The 10,369-nt window shown below is 39.4% G+C and overlaps 1 long non-coding RNA gene across 1 annotated transcript; it reads left to right on the plus strand.

The window, feature by feature from the left end:
• The first annotated feature begins 243 nt into the window (after nucleotides 1-243).
• Nucleotides 244-9,102, plus strand: LOC142176574 (uncharacterized). The gene is made up of 2 exons (XR_012705252.1): nucleotides 244-838; nucleotides 8,832-9,102. It is a non-coding gene; the product is annotated as an uncharacterized LOC142176574 (long non-coding RNA).
• The last annotated feature ends 1,267 nt before the right edge of the window (nucleotides 9,103-10,369 follow it).

The raw sequence follows: 10,369 nt of genomic DNA on the forward strand, positions 1-10,369 counted from the left end.
TTTAATTTCTACAAAAATAGCTTAATTTAGGTTTTTGTTTTATTAATTAAAGTAAAGAAAGAATAAAAAATAGAAGAAAAATAGAAAAAATGTTTGGCCTTGTTTATTCAAAATTGGGCCAATCCTTAAATTGACCCCAATTAATTAACCCAAAATCTGTCCAACCCAAGCCCAATCTCCCTACCCAAATACCCATTAACCTATACCCTAATCCCTCACATAAAAGGGGACCCTTAGACAAGAGAAGGAAGGCAGCTTCCCCTGGCTACTTTCTTATTCTTCATTCTCCTCAAAGCAACAATCAGATCCGCGGCACAAGAACAAACCCCCATCCCCATCGTTTTCTCATCTCCTTGACACCACCGTTGCTTCTTCCTCAAAAAATGGTGGAAACCTAGAGAAGAAGGCTTCAGCTGTATAACACCAAGAGACCTCACCCCTTAGAGCATAGCGTCACTTCTCATCTTCTTCTTTTTGACATAAACATATACACGCACAAAAAATGTACAAGAATGAGAGGAAAGGAACGAGAAAATAGGGGAAGGGAAAAACAAGGCTCTCATCACTCACTTCGATTTTTTAGAAGAAAACATCAGCCATTTCTAGTCTTCATTTCTTAAATAGTTGAGGTTGTCTTCGAGTCCTCCGGCATCGATTTCGATCTATGTTCACATCAAACAATTGTTGCTGTAAAAGTTTTGTTAAAGGATCATTCTGACGAGGGAAGCTATTAAGTTTGAAGTCTGTTGCTGTTTGCTAGAATTTCTTGCTGAGCTTCGTCCTTACTGTTCCTCGAGCCTTGATGTGGCTCGATTCAGTTATTTCCTTCGCTTAGCAGGTAAACACAAACGCTCTGTAATTGTTCGACCTTAAAATGATAATAAAAATTCAGTCCTTCATAAACTCCGGATGATCTTAGGTTATGAGGTGTTTTCTGTTAATACTTTATGGGAATAATGGGTATAAGTTAGTCAAATTCTTGAAGCATGAGAGCAACTACATGGAATTGGTTTAATAAATTTGAATTTGATTCCTTGTTTTAATTTTGAATCTACATTACTTATATATGCCGATTTGTTGTGTGGGTTTGAAATATGGGCATCTTTAGATTTTAAGTTATTGTTCTGCATATTGGCTTAGGAAGTGGTTTAAACTTCATGATTTGGATTCATCTTCACAGTTTGGTAGTTAAAATGTAAAGATAAGTTGTAGTAACTAAAATATACATGGTTGGAATGGTACATGGCTCTTGAACGGTGTTATATGCAATTGAACTGTTATGGAAGTAATTGAAATGGGTCACGGGAATTTTGGGTTGAATCAGTGGTACCATTAGTAAATGAAGTGGACTAGAAATCACCGTACATAGATTCTTTGTATTTGTGACTCCTTACTGTATTTTGAAAAGTGTTAATGTGATTTGTGCAAATTTTGTATGATTTGTGCTTTTTGAATTCTTGTATAAAGTACACTGCCAAGAACGTTTGGATGGATAACTTTAGACCTTTTGAAAGTTCTATGTGTTTAGGTGGTAAATGTGATGAAAAGAGGCTTAATTAAGTAAAGTGGCAAGTTCTGGTTTGAGTTAATTTTCATATTTACCAATTCAAACTTGTTGGAATAAGATTTCAGTCATGGTTTATGTCATTCTATTCTTTCAGACGTGTCTTCATATGTGAATGGCCTTTGGATTGTTTAACGATCAGTTAATTTGGCAATTGCGACAAGCAAAGAGGATAGAGCCTTTCATGTGTAATATCAAAGTAGTTTAGAAAATAATTCTTAAGTGCGTAGTTGCTTTAGTCGCGCTATTGAAAAATTACCTTCCTAAACTCGGGTGCGCATTTATGTGATCCAAATCCAAATCTCAATAATGTTAGATAAAATATGTCGAGAGTCGCGGGTGCATTTATGTGACGTGGTTCAAGACGTATTTTAAATGACGTTGCAATTTTTTCTTAAAACTAATTAAAAGCGGTTATAAAGTTTAAAATTACACAATAGGCTAAAACATGTATTAAAATTAAATAATAGGCCGATTATAACAGTTGAGCGACCGTGCTAGAACCACGGAATATGATAATGCCTAACACCTTCTCCCGGGTTAACAGAATTCCTTATCCGGATTTCTGTGTTCGCGGACTGTAATGCAAAATCAATCTTGTCCTCGATTTGGGATTTGAACTGGTGACTTGGGACACCATAAAATTATCCCAAGTGGCGACTCTGAATTTTAATTGGAATAAATCCCGTTTTGATTGTTACTTTAATTGGAAAAAACTCCCTTATACACCCTTCTCGGGGGTTGTAGTAAAAAAGGAGGTGTGACAGGAGGCTCCTTGATTGAGAGCTTTGTTGAAGGAGTTTTCCGGTTTTCAAGATCCAAATATAGCTTGTGGGGCTCATAAGTGTACGAACCCATGCCTTGCAATGCTTTCACACACTCCACATAACCTTGTTTCTCCTCATCATCGTCAAGATTGAGAAAAACGGCTTCCAAATTATCCTCAACATTCATTGTGCCACTAGCATCATCAATAATCACATCCATCACCAAATCCATGAACGAACAAACTTCATTGCTATTCGGTTGCCTCATAGATTTGCACACATGGAAGACCACCTTTTCATTACCCACTCGGATAGTGAGCTCACCGGCTTCCACATCAACAAGAACCTTCCCTGTAGCAAGAAAAGGTCTACCCAAAAATGATAGGCACCTCATAGTCCACTTCACAATCAAGAATCACAAAGTCTGCTAGGAGGATGAACTTGTCAGCTCAAACCAACACATCATCAATAATGCCCAAAGGTCTCTTCATTGTACGATCCACCATTTGCAACCTCATAGATGTGGGTCTTGGTTGCCCAATCCCCAAAGTTTTGAACACCGAATAGGGTATCAAGTTGATACTCTCCCCAAGATCACATAATGCTTTGGCAAAGTTGGCACTCCCAGTAGTGTAAGGGATTGTGAAAGCGCCCTGATCTTCCAACTTAGGAGCCATTGAGTGGACAATTTCACTCACTTGATGTGTCATCTTAATTATTTCACAATTCATCGAACTCTTTTTGTTTACCAAGTCCTTCATGAATTTTGCATTCTCGGCATTTGTTCCAAGGCCTCAACCAACGGCACATTAATAGACACTCTTCATCATATCAATAAACATTTTGAATTGGTTCTCACTATTTTGCTTTGCAAGCCTTTGAGAGTATGGAAGAGGAGGCCTTGGCATTGGTGCCTTAGCTTTCGGCACTACCGGATCCGACATGTCAATCACGTGTTCCCTATATGGGTTTACTTCTTGCGTCTCCTCCACATTTTCATCAATATCAATTCTCACTTCTTCATCAACTTGAACCACATTGCTTGGAATTTCATCTTCTTAAACCACAACATCTTCATCCACAATTCTTCTTTGATTTGAGGTGGTTGCATCTCCACCTTTTCCAATTCTTGTATTCATGGCCATAGCATATCCCGTATTATTCCCACCCTTCAGGTTCACTACCGTATCACTAGGTAGTGCCCCCATAGGACGAGTGTTGAAAGCTTGCGAGATTTGGCCTAATTGAACTTCCAAATTGTGAATAGAAGTGTTGCGAGAGGCTAGTTGAGCATCAGAGTCAGCAATCTTCTCCATCATCTATTTAAACATGTTCTCAATTCAACCTATCTCATTGTTAGAAGAGCTCAGACCTTGAGAAGGATATGGAGGTGGATTTCTTGGTTGTTGGAACATCGGGGGCCTTTGAAAACTCGACCCCCGGTTGTTGTTGTTGTTCCACCTTCCTTGGCTATTGCCTCCCCAATTGCTTTGATTGTTGCCACCCCAATTGCCTTGATGGTTACCTCCCCAATTGCCTTGGTTACCTTGATTATTCCAATTGCCTTGATTATTGTACCACCACTCCAATTGCCTTGGTGGCCTTGGTTGTTCCAATTTCCTTGATTTCCTTGCGGCCACCATTGTTGTTGATTTTGTCCTTGAGTGTTGTTTCTTTGGCCTTGATAATTATTGACATATTGAACTTCTTTTTCTTGTTCATTGAATGAATCACCTTGATCATAACCACTATCAACTTGCATGAATTGTTCCGGACGACTGTGCATTCGTTGACCTTGTTGCCGTCTCTTGTTTATTATCATATTCAACCTTTCATCACATTCACTTGTTTCAGCCCTTGAGCTTGTTAAAGCTGAGTTTTGGCCAATTAGTTCATTGTAGTTGTCAACTCGGCAATAGCTTGCCCATGATCATGTAGTTCCTAGTGTAGGTGAATGACATTTGGGTCACCTTGAGGAACATTGGCTCTACTTTGCCATGCCGATGAGGTATCCACCATCTCATCAAGATTTTCAAAAGCTTTGGCATAAGGCGTGTTCATGAAGTTCCTACCGGCAAGTTGATTTACGACACATTGATTTGTTGTGTTGACCCCCCTGTAGAAGGTTTGTTGAATCATGGCCTCAGTCATATCATTATTCGGTCACTCTTTAACCATGGTACGATATCTTTCCCAAATCTCGTGCAATGGCTCATTGGGTTCTTGCTTGAACGTGAGAATCTCATCCCGAAGTGTCGCCATATGTCCCCGAGAGAAGAATTTGGCAATGATTTTTTTCGCCAACTCATCCCATGTATGGATGGAATGATTGCCCAATCTCTCTAACCAATCCAATTCCTTTCCCTTTAGAGAAAATAGAAATAGCCTCAATCGCAGTGCGTCCTCAGAGACATTGGTTTGCTTGCTCCCCCAACAAGTATCGACGAACCCTTTGAGATGCTTGTAAGCATTTTGACTTGGATCCCCGGTGAAGAATCCGCATTGCTCAAGTAGTGTAAGCATCACATTTGTGATTCGGAAGTTGCCCGCCCTAATGCGGGGCGGGAATATAGCACTTGCATAACCCCTGTTCGGCAATAAAACAAGCTCTAAATCAAATTCCCATTCGGTACCCACACAAGGGTTAGGCCACACCCTAGCTAGAAATTTAGTAACTGAAGAAATACAAGAAGAAATTAAGATAGAATGCATAATAATTGATTAGGGAAAGAAAATCTAATGTTTAGAAGCTAATGTAGTACAATATTACTCAAAACAGTAAAGAAAAATGGCTCAGGTGCTCTCCCAAAACAAAACTTGCCCAAACAATGGCAAAAAGATCTATTTATACTAAGCTAAAAATATCTGACAAAAATACCCCTGCGGAGGTTGTGTGACCGCACAATTATGTTTGCGGTCCGCACAATGGGACTTGGCTTGACAGGTTCTAGTTCTGCGGCCACATAATTCTGGATTGCGGCCACACTCATTCAACTTCTGTGGACCACACATTTATGAGTGCGGCTGCACTCTTGATTATGCGGCCACATAAAAATGGTGTTGTTCGCATATCTTCTTGAACTTGAAATCCCATCTCTCTAATCTTTGTCTTCTGCGGCCGCACCAGAATTGTGCGGTCCGCACTTTGCATGTCATTTCTTGTTAGAGGTCTTCTTCATTATCTACGACCACACTCAATATTGTGCGGTCCACACAATGCCCTTTTTGCCTTATTTCTGTCCTTATCCAAAATTACTCCTTCTTGAGTTGATTTTTATCTCTTTAGCTTATGTTCTAATACTCCTGCAAGCAAGCACATTTCAATAGTATTCGGGAATGCCTTTAAGCAATTTTGAGCTAAAACGAAAGTCAAAGAGTGTAAATAAGTAGTTAAATCCCTACTTATCAACTATGCATATGCGATCACCCTGCCATCCTGCATCAATACTACACCGAGCCCAATACGAGATGCATCACAATACACCGTGTAAGATCCTAAAATTATGGCCAACACCAACACTGGTGTCGTGGTCAAAGCAATCTTATGCTTTTGAAAGCTCAACTCGCACTTGTCCGACCATCTAAACGGGCACCCTTCTGGGTCAATCTGGTCAATGGGGCTGCTATATGTGAAAACTCGTCCACGAACTGACGGTAATAACCCACCAAACCTAGGAAAATTCAGATTTTTGTAGCTGAAGTAGGTCTAGGCCAGTTTTGAACTGCCTCAATCTTCTTAAGATCCACCTTTATGCCCTCTGCCGATAATACGTACCCCAAAAAGGCGACTGAGTCTAACAAAAACTCATACTTTGAAAATTTGGCATACAAGTGGCTATCTCTCAGAGTTTGAAGTACAATCTGAAGATGTTGGTCGTGCTCCTTTGGACTGCGGGAATAGATCAAGATATCATTAGTGAATACAATCACAAAGGAATCCAAGTAGGGCTTGAACACCCGGTTCATCATATCCATAAATGTTTTTAGGGCATTTGTCAATCCAAATGACATCACTAGAAACTCATAATGCCCATACCGAGTCCGAAAAATTGTATTAGGGACATCAGATGCCCTAATCATCAACTGATGGTAGCCAGACCTCAAATCAATCTTCATTTTTATTTGAGGTACGCAGTTCACCTTGCACTTCTGAAGGGCAGTACATTGTGAGTTAGGCACGCAAGTTGAGTTGAGCATAATGTTTCATCCCAGGCGGACGAACAATTTGAGCGCACTATTCATATATTGGAGGATATGCTTCGCGCTTGTGTTATAGACTTCAGGGGTTCTTGGGATTAGTTCTTTCCACTTGCGGAGATTGCCTACAACAACAACTACATGTCAAGCATTCAGATGGCTCTCTATGAAATATTATACGAGAGGCGGTGTCGTTCCCCAATTGGATGGTTTGAGCCGGGGGAGACTCGATTGTTGGGTATAGATTTGGTACAGGATGCCTTGGATAAGGTCAAGATTATTCAGGATCAACTTTGCACAACTCTGTCTAGGCAGAAGAGTTATGCCAACCATCGAGTTCATAATGTTGCATTAATGGTTGGAGATAGGGTATTTCTTTGGGTTTCACCCATGAAGCGTGTGATGAGGTTCGTAAAGAAGGGCAAGTTGAACCCTAGGTATATCGGAACCTTTGAAATTCTTGAGAGAGTGGGTGAGGTGGCCTACAAGTTGGCATTGCCAACTAGTTTATAAGCAGTCAATCCGGTGTTCCATGTGTCTATGCTCCAGAAGTATTACGATGATCCGTCCCATGTGTTAGATTTCAGCTCAGTCCAACTGGACATGGATTTGACTTATGAGGAGAAGCCGGTGGCTATTCTAGCCCGGCAGGTGCGGTAGTTGAGGTCCAAAAGTTACCCTTCAGTTCAAGTGTAGTGGAGAGGTCAGCCGGTCAAGGCAGCCACTTGGGAGTACGAGTCATACATACGGAGTAGATATCCAAGCCTTTTCACCGGTCCAGGTACTTTTCTATATCCGTTCGAGGACGAACGTTTGTTTTAGAAGTGGAGAATGTGATGACCCGAAATGTCATCTAGAGATTTAACCCTTAATTTTGTGTTTCAAAACCTCAAATAGCCCTCTTTATCCTTCCTCGATTTGCGGGCATAGTTCGTATCTTTTTACGGAAGGCTTTATTGTGAAAAATTGATTAAAACGTGAATTTGTGCCTTAAAAATTTATTTGAGTTGACTTGTTCAACATTTTGAGCAAACATACCTAGATCCGTATTTTATCGATCCTAGCGGGTCCATATTATGATTTGGGACTTGAGCATATGCCCGGAATCAAATTCGAAGGTCCCTAGCTTGAGTTATCGCAACTTGTTAAAAATTTGAAATTAAAGGTTTAAAGAATTTATAAATTTGACCGAAGTTTGACTTTGTTTATACGGGGTCTAAATTCTGGTTGCGAAACTTTGTCTAGGTTCATTACTATATTTACAACTTGTTTGCAAAATTTGGTGCAAAACGGAGTTAGTTTGACGTGATTCGGACGTCCGGTTGTTAAAATGAAAGTTCTTAAGTTTGTTTGAAAGTTTCATTCAATTTGGTGTCCGATTTGTAGTTTTAGATGTTATTTTGGTATTTTGATCGCCTGAGCGAGTTGGTATGATATTTTTGGGCTTGTGTGAATGTTTGGTATGGAGCCTCGAGGGCTCAGGTGAGTTTCGAATAGGCTTCAAAGTGGTTTGGACTTAAGAAAATGGCTGGTGAGGATCTGGTTCTGGTGTAGCCTCTAATCTCGCATTTGCGAGGTCAATGCTCACATTTGCAAACTATTAAGACTCCTTTCAGGTTTGTATTTGCGAACCCATTCCTCATATTTGCGTAGAATGGCTGGGTAACAAGGGATCGCATTTGCGATCGATAGGTCGCATTTGCGGAGGGCCAGAATTTGCGTTTGCGAACAAATCATCGTATGCGATGATAGCAGAGATGGAGTTTCTTCGCAATTGCAAAGTATGTATGGCATTTGCGGTGTTCGCAATTGCAACATCTGCGCCTGGTCAAAAGCTGAGTGAGACGGGATTTTTTCCCAATCTTTCAAATTCTCAACCCTAAACACCTTAGAGGTGATTTTCCCAAGAGTTATTCTTCCTAATTTCTTTGGTAAGTGACCTTAATATATTTTCTTCCAATTACCCATTACATTCATCATTAAATTTAGGATTTCCATGATAGAAATTATGGATTTGGGTAGAATTATGGATTTTTTAAAATTGAAATTTAGACCTCGCATTGAGGTCAGATTTCGAAACTAATCACATAACTAGGCTCGGGAATGAATGGGTAATCATGTTTTGGTCCTAATTTCCGATTTTGACCAAGTGGGCTGGGGGTTTACTTTGTTGGCTTTTTCAATAATGACCTAAATTGAATTTTTTCATTCGTGAGTAGTTTCTAAAACTTGTTTTGAATCGTTTGGTCAATAATGTGTTAGATTCGGTTGTACTCATACTACACTCTGCACTTCTTGTGCAGATTTTGGAGTCGGTCCCAATGATGGTCATTAGCATGCTCGAGTTGGCTATCAATGTGGAGACTTGAGGTACGGTTGCTCGGTGTTCGCAACCCTAAAGTCCCCTTCCACTTTATCTTAACTGTGTATTTTTCTTTCAGACAGATTTACTTTTATTCAGATCTTTATCTGTAGTATTCTAGTAGCTCGTGCACTTGCGACACCAGATTCAGGCTGTATTATAGATTTCTGTTGTTATGTTTTCCCCTCTTTACTTCATAGTTATTTCAGCTATTGCGGTTTCTTCATTATTATTTAATTTGAACTATTAAAAATAGACAAATACTCTAACGTTGGCTTGCCTAACAAGTGAAATGTTAGGCGCCATCACGGTCCCGAATGTAAAAATTCTGGGTCGTGACAATTCATGAAACAGATAAACCTGCCTTTACATTGTACTTTTTTGAGAATGATATATTGTTTGTACATTACTGTAAATTGTGATTATTTGTATATAAGAGTCCACATCGGATACATCTAATCTGCGTCCTGTTACCTTGAACGTCGTCCCAATGAAAGGTTTGCACAAACTTTGTATTACAATAATGTCCACCATACGTATGCCTTGGTGTTTCCTTTTTCTTAATGATACTTCTTTCATATTCAGTTCATATGCGGGCCAGAAAGGTGTGTCTGGCCATTAAAGAGCAACGAAGTGAGTATGTTGCTCTAAAAAAAGGTTCCGAACTACCAATACTGTCGTGCAAAGAAGTTCGAATATGAACCTCCATGATTTAGCTGTAATAGTGGTTTAATAAGGTTGACATCTCATAAAATGCCAACTAAATTATCAGAGTTATAATTTGGAAATACTGAAGAATCTGAATACTTTCGAACTTATATTAGAACATACAACAATATGTTTGCATTTACTCCACTTGATGTCAGGAATGATAAAGATCTAGCGATAAGAAATTGCGGTATCTGCACATTTAGAGTCCAGGGACAGATGTATCATTTTATAGATGATTTAGTTCCTTCCAATGAAAAACCTAGGAATTTACAGTTGTACTTCTACGATCATGATAATGAATTAGCAAATAGGATGGCTTGTTCAACAAGAATTAATGAATCAACAATAAAAAAAGTTGATGGACATATTGAAGGTAAATCTATACACTATTTTCCTAAAATCTCTCTTAAATGTTCCCCAATTATCTGATTTCTATATTGCTCTTAAATGTAACTCAACCTTAGATCAACGAACATATAACTTACCCAGTGCATCAGAGATTCGGTGTTATGGCTATAAGAAAATCCTAGAGACACATCTGCACCACTGTCACGATCCGGACTTCCCACCCTCGGGAGTCGTGATGGCGTCTACTCGTGAAAGCTAGGCAAACCAACCATTTAGATTCTACATATTAACAATCGACCCAAACATGTGTAAGCAGTAATTAAAGCTAAATAAAGAAAAGCGCGGAAGAGTTATAACAAAAATCCAAATACTCCAATACATGTCTATCCATGAATCTGGTGTCACAATCTCACAAATATC

Source organism: Nicotiana tabacum, chromosome 22 (genome assembly GCF_000715075.1).
Source record: "Nicotiana tabacum cultivar K326 chromosome 22, ASM71507v2, whole genome shotgun sequence".
NCBI lineage: Eukaryota > Viridiplantae > Streptophyta > Magnoliopsida > Solanales > Solanaceae > Nicotiana > Nicotiana tabacum.